This window comes from Lissotriton vulgaris, unplaced genomic scaffold, assembly GCF_964263255.1.
Source record: "Lissotriton vulgaris unplaced genomic scaffold, aLisVul1.2 SCAFFOLD_456, whole genome shotgun sequence".
Lineage (NCBI taxonomy): Eukaryota > Metazoa > Chordata > Amphibia > Caudata > Salamandridae > Lissotriton > Lissotriton vulgaris.
This window is the reverse complement of record NW_028253265.1, coordinates 1,255,174-1,273,036: the sequence shown is the minus strand read 5'-3', so window position 1 is coordinate 1,273,036 and position 17,863 is coordinate 1,255,174.

Here is a 17,863-nt window from a genome sequence, read left to right as displayed (position 1 = left end):
TTTCAAAGGGCGAGACAGCACCTCCTGAACAGCAGCCTGGCCTAGCACCCGCTGATGACGTGGATGAGTATGTGGACATCGACGTCGACTCCCTGCAACTCCTGATCGACAGCATCAAATCGTCTGCCTCTGGAGCAGGGCAACCCAGCAGCCTTTCGCCAACCCCACCCCCTGCTCAGACCAACGAGCAGCAGGCACCTCCAGCCACAGCTAGCTCTCAGGAGCCAGATCCCACCACCCGTGCCTTCCAAAGGCGGGTCATCGACCTCCAGGAGCAGTTGGGGGAAGAGGTGCAGGTGGGGTTTCAGCAACTGGCAGACCAAATTGCGGGCCTACGTGGGTGTCTTTTTCCCATTAGGGACTGCATGCAAACACTCACAGACACCCACAGCCCCTTCACTGCTCTCCAGCAGTCCATGGCTGACATTGCTGGAGTCATGATCCGGAGACAACAGTCACTATCTGCTCAGGGTTGCTCCAGCAGTGTCAGCCAGGATCTGGCCAACATCCGCCAGATAATGGAGAGCATGGAGCGGATGCAGGCCCAAGACTTGGCTGCCAGGGCTGCCCACATGCACCAGGTTGCTGGGATCATTATGTTACGTTCTAATCTAGGACCCTGATCGATACTGTGACCTTACGCCCCTATACGGTTATAATCCCCTTATACCCCTATATTGGCATAACCGATCAAATGCAATATTCAGAAACTCGTCTCTGGCCTCACACGAACAGAGCCACATTTCAGAATCGCTTCCTCTGCAACTTCCTTTGCAGCTAATTAGTGCAATGACATAGCAGAAGTTACTATCTAAGATTCCTAGATTAACACTCCGAGTTCTTCAACAAGATAAAAACTCAGCAACCTGGGAAAGCCCCGCTTGCTATGTTTTGATTAGTAATAGAACTCTAATGAGCACTGATAGACAATCACTTCCTAGTGACATCTTTATTGACGTCTTATGTCCAAAAACTTACGTCAAACAAGGCACATTCCAGGTATAAATATTACCAACATTGCCTTAAGCAAAGGCTGAAGTTGCTGCTGTTATGCTGATGATAGCATCGCTGCTATCACTACTGCTATTGCTGCTAACGAGCGAACGATGGTGTGGTGAACTTAGGAGCTGAACAGCCGTCCCCTGCAAGAGCCCAGCAGATGCAAGCTGCCCGCGGACGCTGCCCCTCCTCTTCCTTGACGCGCTGAGAGAGACGCTGTCTTTTCTCCTGCAGAGAAATCCAGCTCCAGCGTTTCCAGCCTACTTTCGCGAGTGACTGGGATATCGAGTTCCCTGAAGGAGATACCAGACCTCCAACATTCTATTTAAGAGGTATGGTGTTGACTAAACCCTTAGAGAGAATTCTTGAAGCAAACCTTGGCAAAACCAACTTAACTAAAGCTACTTACTTACTTCCCTCCCAAGTATTAGGCTTAGGTCAGGTACACTGGAGTAGCCGTAGTTAGAAGCACCAGTTGAGTATTTTAGCCTAATGTATATATGAATGTATATATGTTTTATTCATTCTAAACCATTGTATGGCTAAGAAACCATATCAATGCTTTTACAGTATTATTTCGTAATACTCTTCTTACTGTACGTACTTTTTATAATAACATGTCTTGCAATTGTGGCAATTCATTTCTCTTGTATGAGAAGAAAGACTGTTCAATAAATGTTACCCTTTATTGAAAACGCCTGTCTCTCTATTCTCTGCATATTGTGAAAGTAATCTGCACAACCACTGACTGAGTAAAATAACTTTCAATTGTTTCACACGACCCTAGAGATTGACTCTTATCTGAGGAGCAAAGTTGTCATGTTGCACGGTTGTTGGAAAACTGAATCCCTTCTTGTCTGTACGAAGGATGCTGATCACTTCCTATTCAGAGAAGAAAGTTTCCAGTGACCTCTGAGCTAGTTGGTAACAAACCCAATTAAGTTTAGCATAGTCGGTGGAGGCCTGGAAGATCCGCACTTCTACGTCGATACTACTGTTTATGTTATTCCAATGCGCAGGGCCTATTGGGAAAATAGGAACTACACTACAATTAATGCCCTGCACCTGCTTGTTGCCTCCTTGCTGCCACAAGGTTTGGTGCAGATGGATGCTGCTGCTGCCTCAACATCCCCATCTCCACCATATGGTGTGTCATTGCCTCACAGTGCTGCACCCACAAGACCAACTGAAACCTATGAGGCACATGACACACCAGATGATGGAGATGAGGATAACGGGGCTTTTGTGCTGAGGAGGAAGCGGTAGCATCCCTCTGTGCCAAAGCCCCAGTTTCTTCAGCTGTGCTGTGCTCAGTATCGTGCCACACATACACTTCTTGAACTTTCTTCCACTGTCCCATTGAACCTCCTCGGACCACCCCATGGACTGCCATATCACCCCATTCCTTGCCACTTCAACCAGCCTGTGGACTGAACGTTGCCTCTTCCCTTGTCCCAGTTACCATCAGTTGTGTCTGTCTGGCCCTCCAACGGGCACCCTCTGCACTTGTCCTATATGCTCACCACATTTGTAAATTTTGTAAATAAATAATAATTAATTCACACAAATGTGATTTTCTCAAATGATGTCAAGACACAAATTTGGCAAACAGTATCTGGAGACTGATCCATCCAGAATGTACACCAATGTAAAGACTAGCAGTGTACATGTCTAAACAGATCCGGCTAATTTGCTAAATAGGTTGACATGTCTAAACAGGTGGTGCCACCACTGCACAAATGGAACGGTATGCGAATGTCACAATCTCAACAGCCCTTCAGGCAAGGTAATGTATCCGTACATGCCATTGAGCTAGTATTAACAAAATGTGATAGAAGAACACCCCCTGTTCCATGTTTGCATTCAGCGAGGCAAGTACTACAGGCCTGATGTCTATAATGCCATGCACTGCTACATAGCTGTCTTTGATCTCTATTTTGATGTTCATGGATGGAAAGGTGACCCCCCTTCTGACCCATATTTGTTCCACTCCTACATACCCTGAGTATCCTGTGGCATCCAACTGTCACAGCCAACGTTGTTGTAGAGGTGGCATTTCAGCTTTTAGACAAATGAATTTCCTCTAGCTGCACTGGCTCTATGTGGTGTTGTTTGAGATAGTATTAAAATTACAAACCACATGACAGAGTGTGTATGCCCCGCACATTCCATGTACCCATTTTGAGGGAGGTCATAGTAGGTGTAAAGTGTAATCAATTAGAGAGCACATGTGCAAGTAGGAGTCTCAAAAATGTAATGTGGTTGTAGTGTTGGCTACCCTGGCACTGAATGTTTGGAAGTTGACCTTCTACAGATGTTAGATGGAACTGCAAACAGTTCCAAAAGCATAAGTTAGTACAATAGGAGAATTGGCTTACGTCAATCATCAAAACCTTGAACCAAGGCAACCTTCACACAATGAGAGAGGTGTGTGTGCTACGTACCGCATGATGGACCAAGGATACTCAATTGTCGTGATTGGTTCTTGTGAGGTTCCCTGCTGCCAGACAGTTGCAAGTGCCCCACAAGGTGCAACATCCCAGCCCGAAGATATGTACTGATATAGGTGAAACCCGTGGGAGCACAGTTTGTGAATGAGAGGGTCCTCTGGGTCCCCATGGAGTCAGTGATCGTGACACAGCCAAAATGCAAGTATGTGGGAGTTCACAGGGATTGGGACACAAGACAGTTCAGGATAGGCATGCCATGACTGCTGGTCCCTGAGTTACCAAGGGTGTGTCACCCACGTGGCGCACAAGTACAGCTTATAGGTGATGTAGCTGGACATTTGTGGAGTGACATTGGGCAGTTAATGAGAGTTTTGAGATGCCTGTGGCTCTTTTGAGGAGTGATTGTGGCTGATCTGGTCCTGTTGGCTCACGGTAGAGCCAGCGGGTCCAGTTGAAATCCTGTGATGTTCGCTGTGGCCTTGAGTACCTTGCAACATTCAATTTGCACCTGGCTCAATGCCGGTCCTGCTGATTGTGAGGGGTGAGATTGCCTCCACCTTTACCTGCATTGGTGCGGTGGGAGGATGCATTGTGCGACTGCTGTTGCGGATAAGTGGGCACAGTCTCAGTGTTTTCAGAGGCGTAAGAGTCCATCCATTTTCCAGCCTGTTCTTGATTTTGGAACGATTTGAGTATTTCCCTTTGCTACTACACGTAGACATGCTGAGAACAGGATAGAGTCCCTTGATTGTCATGAATGTGTATATATGTTTAATGACCTGTGACGTGTTGTCCTCGGTGGAAATTTAGTATGATTGACAACCGGAATGTCTTGTTGTATTAGTTTGTTTGCATTATGTCATCACAGTCCCTGTAGTTGAGGATGCGGATCTAGAACGTAGGTGGCTTCAAACCAGTTGCCATGTTCTTGTAGGCACCCTGTTTCCCCGTTCAAGTATGACGCAAGATGAGAGAGTGCCTTCAGGTGGCATCTAGTAGGCCCAAGTCACAGTGTACACATCCAGATTGTTAGCCTCCTGTCCTTCCAGCAGGCCCACCATGCGTACATTGTTGCGTTGTGTCCATCTTTCGGCATCCTCAACTCTGTCTTCCATCAACTCTACATGGTTGAATAAGTGTACTATATGTAGGTCTGCAGCTGCAACATGCAGGGCAATTTGAGCAATGTCAGCTTCTGCAGGAATGGTGTGATCTACCAGTTAGTGAGGATCTGCACGTAGATGTGTGAGGTCTATTGCCACGTTCAAAATTTTGTTCATTGAGGGAGAGCATACTTGCTGTAGTGACTCACCCAGCTTTTCAACTGCTACTAACCATGTATCCTGCTTGCCAGAGCCATAATCCATTGTGGTTTGCAATTTCTTCTAACTTGATTTGCCCATGAAGGATGGAGGGAAGGTCAGTGCGCCTCCGTCAGCCACCCTGGCACGAGTGCCGTGTGACATGTGGCTGGAGTCTCAGCCACATGTTGCCTCCTGGCGTGGATTAGGTGGGGCTTCGGAATGCCCACCCGTCACAGGTGAAGCTGCCACACCAGGGTTGCACCATTCAGCATGGATCACAGGCTGAAGTGTAGTGCACCTGGAGATCTCCATTCCATGCGTGACAACAGGTTAGCGGCTTGGTGGACAGTGTCCATCTGGAGAGTGAGGTCTTGTTTGCTAAAGCACAGCTCTGCATGGTGCATGTGGGTGATTTATCCGAGCCGCTTGGCTCTGTGTCACAGGGGTGGAGGCCTTGCCTGCACTACGATGTCAGGTTGAACATGCCACAGTTCCTGTCTGTGGGCGCAACACTTTGATCCACATCTGCAATGCGAGTAGGGTTGGCTGGCAGAGTGTCCCTTACAAGTCACTTGTTGTGTGGTCGCAGTATGGCACGCGTACTGAGCGTCTGTTGCCGCACCTATTAGTGTTTCTCAGGCATCGAGTCCTCCCAGTCACACTTGTGCGACAACGCCAAAGGCACAACAGTTGGTGAGTGCTGGGACATGGCCCCAGTCATAGATAGTCCACACAGCAGAGGGGAGAATAGAGTGGGTGGAAGTGGGGCTATGCGGAAACTGTGTTTAGCGGCAGGGCCAGCAGAGGCACCACCGTAACACCCCAGCACGCAGAATCACAACAAACCTTCAGTCGTCTCCCTGCGCTGACCACCAGATCCACAGTGCCCAAGATCAGACAGTCTAAGGTCAGGATAGATCAGGGGTGGGTGGAGTGTGGTGAAGTCACTCAGGGGTGTCCAGGTGCACTGTGACTCATCATGACTCGCCACCAGTTTTTCCTAAGTGTATGTCCCCACTTTCACCAAGCACCCGTTTGGCAGCAGGACTCTTGGAGGACACTGTTGTCCATCTAGGGCACGCTTTGACAAATCGGGGAGCCTAGTGGTCCGTCACAGGATGTAGAGTGTGACCCTCCTGGTCATCCTCCCAGGATCAGGTGTCAGTGCGCAGGACCACCCAGGGATACTGTGAGTTGGCGTCAGGGTCTAAGTTGCTACAATGGCCCAGTCCAGTGGATCAGTTGTCCAGGGCACTGTTTGCACTCCCCTGTGATTTTTGGGCCTAGTCCTCCTCGCAGTGGCACCGTAATGGTAATTGCACCACTTCCATAACCTGGGGGGCCAAGCTCTTCTGTGTGCTCACATAGCAAGCGACTCATATATGTTATGTGTGCACTCTGTGGTTCAGGATTCCCTGGCTCAGCGGTGCGGTGAGCACGCCCTGATTTTCCTTTAAATTAGCCTCAGGGCTGCAGCAGGTTTGTAGTGGTGCCACCATTCACCAAGAGGTGCAGCAGTTCAGCAAACAACGAATGAAGTTGCCCATACAAATTAAGCTCCCGTTGCACTGTACCCAAGCACATCTGCACTATTTGCTGGCATCACCACCACACATGTCACGCCATATTGGCATTGCTCACAAGTGGACCATCAGTAATGAGTATTTATTTTACATGTGCTACTCACCCATGAGGGACACATGACATAGGACCATCACTTTCTGTACACTTCCAGGGGTGTGCTCCATCAGTTTTGGCAAGTATCTTATCAACATAGTAATGATAGACCGTGTCGATCTGTATGTGGTACTGGCTTCCAGGCTAATGTCTTATGAAATACAGATAAATCTTGTTGCCCCATTTTACACCACATTTCACATTGTTGTTGTTAGACCTGGCACCATTGGCGTGGGTCTCCCTTCCATGTTTCTGTTGCCTCATGTATTTTTGCTGGTGTTTAGATGCTTTGAGCACTGTGCCACTGCTATTCAGTGCCACAGTGCGAGTGCTCCCGATTGTAAATTGATGTATTGATCAGTAGTTACATGTTTGGCTATTTGGTTTACTTGTCAGACCCTAGTCTAGTGCACTGTGTGTGCCAGGGCGTGTAATCCGAATGCTGCGGGTGGGCTTGCGATTCAGAAAAGGGGGTGGTGATGAACAGAGTGTCTGAATTAAGCAGACCACTCTTACCCAGTCCAAAGATCAGGGCTTGATCCATCACCGTTATTTAACTCACTGCCCCATCCCAGCTCAGAACCTGGCTATATGCAAATCAGTCTGTCCCTGGCCCAGTGCATTATGGGAACAGGGCAGACCAAACTACCAAGCCAATTCTTCACCAGAAAGCAGACAAGCTTCCGGGGACCGGTTTCTGGCATTTCAGCCGTCGTCGGCCCGGCTTGCTTGAATCCTGATGGAGCAGTGAGTAAGGGACTCATGTCTGAGTATACCCTGCCACACCTATAGTGGCCAAAAACGATTCAGAAAAGGGGGTGGTGATGAACAGAGTGTCTGAATTAAGCAGACCACTCTTACCCAGTCCAAAGATCAGGGCTTGATCCATCACCGTTATTTAACTCACTGCCCCATCCCAGCTCAGAACCTGGCTATATGCAAATCAGTCTGTCCCTGGCCCAGTGCATCATGGGAACAGGGCAGACCAAACTACCAAGCCAATTCTTCACCAGAAAGGAGACAAGATTCCGGGCATTTCAGCCGTCGTCGGCCCGGCTTGCTTGAATCCTGATGGAGCAGTGAGTAAGGGACTCATGTCTGAGTATACCCTGCCACACCTATAATGGCAAAAAACGATTCAGAAAAGGGGGTGGTGATGAACAGAGTGTATGAATTAAGCAGACCACTGGTGGGCTTGCAGCACTGGTTGTACCACTCATAGACGCAGCCTTGTTAAATGTGTCTAAGGTCTGCCATTGCAGAGCCTGCGTGTAGTCTGGTACTGTCATGCTGACTGGGCAAATGCACCCACTTGCCAGTCCTTAAACCTTCCCTTTTCTTCATATTAGTCACCCCTATGGTAGGCCGAGGGCAGGGTGCATTGTAAGTATAAGGTGTGTGGCGTGTCCTAATAGTGAATTACAGCCATCCTCGTTTTTCACTATTGTAAGGCTACCTGTTCTCCATAGGCCAGAATGGACTGTTAAAATTGTTACATTTTATAATCCTAACAGGCTCAGCGAGCATAGTAGAAATTCGAGTTTAGTATGCCTGGACTCAGAATAATAAAATACGTTTTAGTAAAGTTTTTTTTCATATTCTGTGTTTGCAAATACCACTTTTTAGAAAGTAGGTATTTGCTTGTCTAACCATTCACCCCTGCCTCTTCTAGGTTGTGTATTCCTTTGTCTGGTTTTGCGAGTGACAGAGCTGGGGTATTCCCGGAGACAGGCTGAGTCACCCAGTGGTGAATATAGAGATCTAGATGGGAGGGAGGAGTGCACCTGAACTCTGAATAGGGCGGTGCCTGCCTTCCACAATGCCGGCTCCACCACCTGGGGAGCGGCTGATGTCTCTGCCCTGCACACTGAAAGAAGGGAAGGAGTCCTGTAAACAAAGTGCTCCAGGACTGTAATTGCCTTCCACAATGCTGGATCCACCTCCTGTGGGGCGTCTGATGTTTCTGCCATGCACCGTGAAAGGAGAGGAAAAGTCTGGTAAACAGAGTGCTTCAGAACTGGTTTGGACTGGGCAAAGGCCCCTCTCCCCTCAGAGAACAAAGGATTTCTGGGTATAAATATTGGGACCCTGATCCCAAGAAACTAAATCACTTTTGGACTACAAGACAAAACCTTTACTGAGGAGAGGAACCAGAAGAAACTGAGGAGAGACTATTCCCAAGCTGAAGTGCTGCTTGGGGGATTGGCCTACAGTGGTTGCCTTACTGCAAAATGAAGGAGAAAGGAACTTTGTATACTTTGCTTTCAACTTGTAAAGGATCTTCAAGGGCTTGGAAAAGAGCTTGCCTCGTGCTGAAGTCTCAGGGACAACAGACTTCAACCCCCAGCTCCCTAGAGTTCTTGTGGAAGTGCCTGCTGCTGTTTTGGGCCTACTGAGGAACTGCGTGTCGCAAGGAGCTGGAAGCGCGACTCAACGAGAGAAGCGTGCCGCAAGGAGGAGGAAGAGTGTTGCCGTTCCTGCTGCTGCCGTCGCACTTCTGAACAAGGGTCACGCAACTGGAGTTGTTGCACTGCACCACATCAAGAGAAGAGGCTTGCAACGAGGAACAAGCGCGTCGCTGTGCCTGCGGTCGCACTTCTGAACAAGGGTGTCGCGGCTGGATCTGTCGCATTGCACGGCATTGGAGAAAGCGCCTCGCATCCCTGAAAAGCGCGCCGCCGTTGGAGCTGCTGCCGTTGCATTTCTGAACAAGGATGCCGCCGCTGTAGTTGTCGCATAATTCGGTGATGGACTCCGTGATCCCCGGTGAAACATGGGTCGCCCACTTCAGTAAAATATATAATAGTGCAGAAGAGTATACATCAATGGTGGACCCTATAGAAAATGGCGTAGAACCCCTTTTGCGATTCAAGGAAGCGGAGGTACAAAAGGCCATCGTAGAAATGACAAAAAATAAGGCCCCGGGCCCAGACGGTGTGCCCGCAGACCTTTAAAGGACACCTCTGGAGTTTTAGACTAAGATACTTACGAACGTTTTCAACTCCACAATAACCTCGGGGTTCCCCTCATCTTGGGCAACATCATCTATAATACCTGTCTTTAAAAAAGGACTAAGATCTGACCCTGCCTGTTACAGGCCGATCTCGTTGATTGACTCTGCCGTCAAAATCTTGGGCAGAGTCATTCTGCAGAGATTAGGCGAACATTTGGATGAGAGGAGGGTCCTCTCTGAATTACAATATGGGTTCAGGGCCAAAAGGGGCACTCTCGATCAATGCCTAAACCTCCACAAGCTAATTAGCAAATACACCTTGGCTAAGTAGGTTCTATTATATATGGCCTTTATGGACCTATCATCGGCCTTTGATCTAGTCAACCACGCCAAACTCTGGGCAATTCTAATCAACATAGGGATTGACCCCCCTTTGGTAAACTACCTAGCGGCTCTGCATTAAGACCTGAGGGCCACTATTAGAACAAACAGTGAGGTAGAACCACTAGTTTTTTTAGATCAAAACGAGGAGTAAGGCAGGGGCGCATTTTGGCACCCCTCCTATTCACCCTATATATAAACTCCCTCGAATCATCCTTGAAAGGGTCCACTTCTGACGTGCCACGTGTAGGGGAGTACATGGTGCCGGTACTCCTCTACGCGGACGACGCGGTACTGCTCGCCCGCACTGGGTTAGGGCTGCAGAGACTCTTGGACGATTTTGGGGTATTTATGTCCTCCCTGGATCTACAGATAAATAACAAAAAATCGCACGTCATAGTTGCGGGGAAACGTTCCAAAACTGTGAAGCTTGGAAAGTTTCTATGCAACGGCGAAGAAATTTCCAGGGTCCTGGTTTTCACCTACCTGGGTGTCCTATTCGATGAAAGGGGCACTTGAAGGCCACAGTTAAATGCTAAAGGCCTAGCTGTCACCAGAACAACTTCTGCTCTACTGAGCTTTGCTAAACGTTTGGGATCACGCCCAGTAGAAGCATTGCTGACAGTTTATAAATCAAAAAGCCTCTCAATAGCAAGGAATGGTGCCTCCATATGGGGCTATCTGCCACAAGATAAACTCCAGGTGGCGGAAAATAAGTTTCTTAGATCCCTTTTAGTAGTCACTCAATCAACCCCAGTACTATCAGTCCATACCGAGGTGGGTCTTGGCTACATTAGTGATCAAATACAGCTGGCACCTCTGACCTGCTGGGCCAAGACCTGGCTGAATCCCAACATTAGTCTAAATCATTCCATCTTCAAAGACTGTATGGCACTGGATAAAGTCAACAAAATCCCATGGTTGGCCTATATCAAAAACATCTTTTTTAAACTGGGGAGGCCAGAACTATACCTTGCCCCGAGCACCATCAAGAAGGGTGATGTACTTTGGATCAAAAACAATTTTCTGGAACGTGTGGGGATGGATCGGGAGGAAATAGAGGTCCAAAAACCGGGTGTTAGGGCGAATTATATACTTCAGACCACCCCTAAATTGGAACCCTATTTGACTATTGTGACTAGGCCATACCATCGTAACCTCCTTGTGAGATTCAAACTTAACATCATCCAGTATTCCTTGGGGAATTACCCAGTATGGGGAAAATCTGATACATCTACCCCCTGTAGCTGTGATAATTTCTCCGAACAGACACTGATGCACTTTTTTATGTCTTGCGGCCATTACGATGAATGTAGGAAACTGTTCTTAATACCTATTTTGAGAGGAGCAGGGTTTACACAAGTTTGTCCCGCTCTCCGTTACCTACAACTGTTGAGTAGCATCAGAGTAATATTTGGGGTCGCAAGCTTTTTGGTTGCTGCTATGCGAATTAAGTCTAGAAAACTGAAGTTGAACAGTCCCTGACATGTCCTAATAACTACCATTTGTTAGTATAAATATGAAATTCCCTAACCAATGTAAATATATGAATTGTTTTTATGAAATCTTTTTTATATATGAATTGTTGATTTTATATGTGATGGAACTGCTTTTATGATTTTAATTAATCGAATAAAGCTTGCACTGACTTGACTTGACTTGTAGTTGTCGCATCGTGGGGAATCTTCCCACATCGTGGAGAAGAGTGTCGCAGTTGGAGCTGTTGCCGTCGCACTTCTGAACAAGGGTGTCGCCGCGGCAGTCCACGCATCGTATCGAGAACTTCTCGCATCCCGAGAAGCGTGCCGCACCTGGAAGATCTTCACATCTTTATTTCTTTGTATCTGAACTTTGCGGCATTTCCCATCGCTGCGACATTGCTTGTCGTGGAAGCGCAACGCAACTTAAGGTACATTGACGCAGAGGGTCGCATCTAAGAACTGAACTGAACTAAGCTTAAATCTACCATCTTAAAGTAATCATAGTGTGTATTTTTGTCGTTTATGGTCTTGTGGTAACTCTATATAAAGCATACTTATTTTTGATACCCGTGTGGTGTCCATTTGTAGTGTTGTCACTGGGTTACTGTATGTGGTCACAACTGCTTAACTTACAACGCCTGTAAAATAAGCCTTGACTGGTCGCGCCACGCAGCCTAGAGGGTGAGCAGGGGTTATTTTGGGAGTGTAATCCCCTTGTCCTGACTAGAGGAGAGGTCTGTGCTTGTCACACGTACATACCTGTGCCAACAGGAGACCCCCAAATCTAATAGTTGTCAAATATGTCCCATATATTTCATACTGCCCAACAGTCACGTTCCATTACCGTATTTGACCCCCAACTTGACACCCAAATGTCGAAATGTGCCACATTTCACACCCCATTTCCGTATTTGACCCCCACCTTGACACCCAAATTCCAAAATTGTGCCACATTTAACTCCCCATTTCCGTATTGGACCCCCAAATTGACACCCAAATGTCATAATGTGCCACATTTCACACCCCATTTCCGTATTTGACCCCCAACTTGACACCCACATTTCAAAATTGTGCTACATTTTACTCCCCATTTCCATATTTGACCCCCAACTTGACACCCAAATGTCATAATGTGCCACATTTCACACCCCATTTTCCATGTTTGCCAGACATAACATGCCCTCTTTGCAGCTCTTACCCGATTCCACCCATACATCATCAGGGCATATTTTCAAGAACCTCATTAACACCATGGCCATCTGTGCAGCTGTTAATTGCCAATGATACAGCAACAATGGGATTGCTAATATGCAGGATATATTTCAAATACATGCCCAGGATAGATATCCTGCACATCTAACACAGGCCTCTATATGAATTGTAACACGCAGATTAGCAAGCCCATTGTTGCTTTTTTAGGGACAGTTTCTGGCCACTGAGACTCACATATTCTTAACAAGGGTCTGAATGATATGCCCCATTGTATATTGGAAGGTTGCATGCACTATTAGCATCCTTTACACCATTTCACACACTCCTTAATTTTAATTTTCACACTGAGTACACCCTCCAATATACCTTGATTTGGCCAATGTCAACGATTTTGATTCTTATCCTCCTCACAAACAACACACTAGTTTGCTTGTATTAAACTCAGGGGACACAACCTTTTTACATTGGCTGGCCTACGTAGCACCATGTAGACTATAGTGTCATACATTTGACACACTGCAAAGCACATCTGTACTGTGGACACATTCCCAACATCAATAGAGTAGTGTTTTATCTTAAAACATGTTGAGCCACGTAACTGTTTCATGAGTACAATGCCTAGGGGAGACAGAGACACGTAGACATAGTATGTGTTTCTGACATTTTATTTGACACACAACGTGTGTGGTCATTTTGCTCTGACATGCATCGGAGGGGGACCGTCACAATGTGACTGACTCAGTCAAAGAAATTGTTTATGATTTGGTTCCTTCATGCAAGTCCGGCTGCATTTGCTGTGGGGTGTACAGCACCAGCCTCTTCTTCGTTCTCATATTCATCTGGTGGTTCTGGCACTTGGATCCATTGTGCTTTTGTACTCACACATATGTTGTGCAACACACAACATGCCAGGATGATTTTGTTCAACATTTCAGGGCTGTACAGCAGGCTGCCATCTGTGATGTCCAAGCACCGAAAACATGATTTTAAAACGCCAAATGTGCGCTCAACAATGGACCTTGTGCATCTGTGTACCGCATTATACTGCCTCTGGCCATGGGTGGTGGGGTTTCGTAGGGATGTCATCATCCATGGTCCGAGTGCATATCCTTGGTCCCCTGTGACATATGAGGGAAAGAGGAATTAGCAATTGGTTGTGCTGGATGTGTTGTTGATGTTGATGGATTTGTGTGTTGGAATTCATGACATGTTGTTTCTCAGGTTATCCATGTCTTGCAGCAGAATGCTTTGGTGCTTGTTTGCATATAATATTGGCTCTCAGATGTTACTCCCTCTACTACACAACATATTTTTTGTGTGCAGCTCAGTTGCATGAGTGGCTCTTCTCCCGTCTGCCACTGTCAGTGATCCACCAAATGCACTGTCATTTGCATTTGCTAGGTAGGATGCAGGAAAACACACAACACACATTTGACATTCTGTGCTGCTGCAGCTGGCCAGCCTGCAGCAACGCATGACACTTGATGTTTCCTGTGAGGAGCAGACCCAAAGCAGCAGTTAGCTACCCCTTACATGCATGGACCATTGTGGGCTTGTTTGCTTCACCAACACCATCGACTTCACCAGAAGCAACACAATCCACTCCCTGTGCTACGTGCTCCTGCCTGACTTGGACTTCAACTCCCATGCCATGACTGCTCCATATACATTGTCCATGTTAACATATGACATGTTGTCTGACATTAGGCTGAGCAGGGTTGTCACCACAGTGATCCACCATGCAGGGCCCACCTTAGACTTCTCATCATGCACACCTAGGGGCAGCACGTTGGCACCTGTCCGCAACCAGCCAAGACAAGGCCCTTGATTCCTGCAAGTCATACACCCCATCAAACCATTGAGTATATGGACAATTAACTGCAGAGTAGGACTCCAACGTTTGGAAATGTATGTCAGCAATTAATCCGGGCTGAGGAGGAGACTTGAAATTGTGGACACTGCAACAATGAGATCACACACTTGATTACGGTCACACAACAGGGTAGAGACCTGTTCTTCCTCCAGCTGAATAGTCGGTCCATTACCTAACATGAATCTGTAGACCACACCATACTCAAGGGAAATAAACCCAAAGGAGATGGTTCTTGACAAGACGTTGCTTGTTAATAATTCCATCCCTGACATCCTTGATGCTGTACCTGGAGGCTATGGGATTACAAATAAAGGTTAAGGTGGGACAAGGAAGGGGTGGTCTGCAATAAGTTACAAATTAACTTTCACATGCCGAATGGGAGAGGCAGACATGTCCAAATGTGAAGGATAGGTATCAACACTCACCATCTGTGACGATTACAACACAGCATGCTTCCTGATTTCCAGCACCACTGGGCCAGGATCTTACTTTTTTTCAGTAGCCATGTATATTCAGAGATATATTGGTCAATCCAACACAAATTTGTCATCAGCTTAGGGTATCTCAACATACACTGTGATGACGTTGGGAAATCAGAGGTAGCAATAGTCTGTGATGGGCACATAGTGCTGCAGCTGACACAAGTGAGATATTGCTCCCACACACCAAGCAGGGCACTTCCTGGATGCAATCTTCAATGACATGACAACCATGGAATTGTGAATGCTCGTGGCCATTTCCATGGTACTACCACCCTAGTAACCCTTTTCACATCCCAAGTCAAGACACACAAAGCCAATGACACAGTGACCCACAGGCAGTTGGAGGATTTATGACAGAGACATTTACACTGACTTTACAAGAAAATGAACCCAGATTGCTTAAGGACATTGACATAGCCAACAGACAAGTAGTATCCTGCTTCACAGAGGCACTCAATGTGTTATCACCATGGTCCACTGAAAATGCCAGGCGAGCTATGATATCTGCACCCACGTTCAACATGAATGTACAATAGGCCAGAGCAATGATGAAAACAGCTGACACACCGTTGGCCGAAGAACTATTGTTTCATAGTTAAGGGGGCTTACAAGCAAGTACAATCACAATCTTAAATACTGATTAGGGCATTCAACGCAAGTTGTATGACACGCAAATTGGTATGTCTGAATACTCATCTGCAAACATGTTGGCTTACTGAAAGTCTTACAATGAGATGTGAGATTGACCCAGCTCTCTCATACATCCAAGGGGTCCTGTAATGGATTATTCAATTTTTTGTCAGATGAGGTGTAAGAAGTTTCTGTCACCTTTCCAATGGAGGCTCACCAGGGCATGGGCAGCATAACCACTATGGATATAGCAGTCATAGGAATAACCTCAGATGAGCATGGAGCGCTAGCAACAGATGTGATTAAGAAGATAGCAACTGTTGTCATTGCAGGCTCACTGTACGAAGCTGCAAACACATACACTCATATGCAGATAGGTCACTGCATCATGCCATCATTGTCATTACTGTTTTACCACTCATTCAATTCTTGTACAGTCCCTTTTGAATGTAAAGTAGACATGGTCCGTCCATTGAAATGTACCCTCACACAAGTGCTTTTTTGTTTGTAGCCCATTTCTACACTACCTGGGGTGCAGAAAGCCCACTAGATACCAGGGATTTCTTTTATTGACGTTGGGGTGGGGGCTGCCCAGAAGAGGCATGGCAATGCCCCGACCCCCCACCATAAAAATGTGTTGTGTCCACGTTGCGTTTTGGGCAGTTTCCTGCCACGATCTAAAAACCATTCCCCTTTTTTCAATCGTTTCCTGCCGCGGGCACTAGGCCTACGCACACAAGTGAGGTACCATTTTTCTTGGAAGACTTTGGGGAATGCAGGGTGGGTGGAATTTTGTGGATTCATGCATATTTCAGAACTTTGCACCACAGAAATGTGAGGGAAATGTGTGTTTTTTTTACAATTTGTTATGGTTGCAAGGAATTCTGGGAAATAGAACCCGGCGAGAGCCAGTCAAGTCACCCCATACTGAATTCCCCTGTGTGTCTAGTTTTCAAAAATATATAGGTTTGCTAGTTTTCCCTAGGTGCCGGCAGAACTTGGGTTCAAAATCTACAGCTAGGCACTTTACAAAAAAAGGGTCAGTTTTCACTCGGAAAATAAAGTGTGTCCATATTACGTTTTGAGCTGTTTCCTGTCACGGGCACTAGGTCTATCCACACAAGTGAGGTACCATTTTTATCTAGAGACTTAGGGTAACACAGAATTGTGGAGCAACTGTTATTACCTACTGACTTTTGATGCAGTTCTGCCTTCCAAATGAAAGACAATGTGTAAAAAATAAGTCATTTAGAAAAATGACCTACAATTCTCATGCTAGTATGGGTACTCACAATTTTGGAAATGTGCAAATATATACTGTTTCTAAACTCTATATTTTGTTCCAATTTCAGAAATACATAGGTGTCTTTCATACCAATTTTTCCATGTATATATTTTCCAAAATTAATTGCTATGTACCCGGTACATAATAAAAAACCATTGCAAGAAGCTGCTAAGTTATTGGCTCTGGGTTCATCGGATTCTTGGTGAACCTAAAAGTCCTATATATCCCCACAAATAAAAAAGGTCCACTGGATGTAACAGTATATTGCTTTCAAACAACTGTGTTAATTAGGTGAAAACGTTGACACAAATGGCTGTTTTTTCAACTAATTTTAAATTGTTCCTATACTCAACGGTTAGTTTCTATAAAGAAACCTTGAAGGATCTACACAAATGACCCCTTGCTGAATTCTGAATATTGTCTACTTTTTAAAGTGTATAGCTTTCCAGGATCCATTTTTGCTTTTATACCCATTTATACCATTAACAGGAAAGAGGTTGAAAGCACAAAAAATAGAAAAAATAGGCTATGTCCCAGAAAAATGCCAGAACTGTGTAAAAAATGTTGGTTTTCTGACAAAAGTCTGCATGTCCCCAAAAGATGGGAAGAATGTGATTTCAGAACTGTACTCCCTTTTTGGATTCCATTTGCAGGGAAAGAACCAGCCGCCTTCATCTGTAGCCCTTTTTTCCAATTTCTCAAACAAAAAAGAATTTACCTGAATTTTGGCTAAGCGTGAACTACCCTAAATAGCCAATAGAAGGCTTAGCACTGAGTGCGGGGGGGGGGGGGGGAGGCCTAGCAGCGAAGAGGTTAAACCACGTGTTCCATAATGCACCAGGATTCAGAAAAGGGGGTGGTGATGAACAGAGTGTCTGAATTAAGCAGACCACTCTTACCCAGTCCAAAGATCAGGGCTTGATCCATCACCGTTTTTTAGCTCACTGCACCATCCCAGCTCAGAACTTGGCTATATGCAAATTAGTCTGACCCTGGCCCAGTGCATCATGGGAACAGGGCAGACCAAACTACCAAGCCAATTCTTATACTGGGAAGGAAACAAGCTACCGGGGACCGGTTTCTGGCATTTCAGCCGTCTTCGGCCCGGCTTGCTTGAATCCTGATGGTGCAATGAG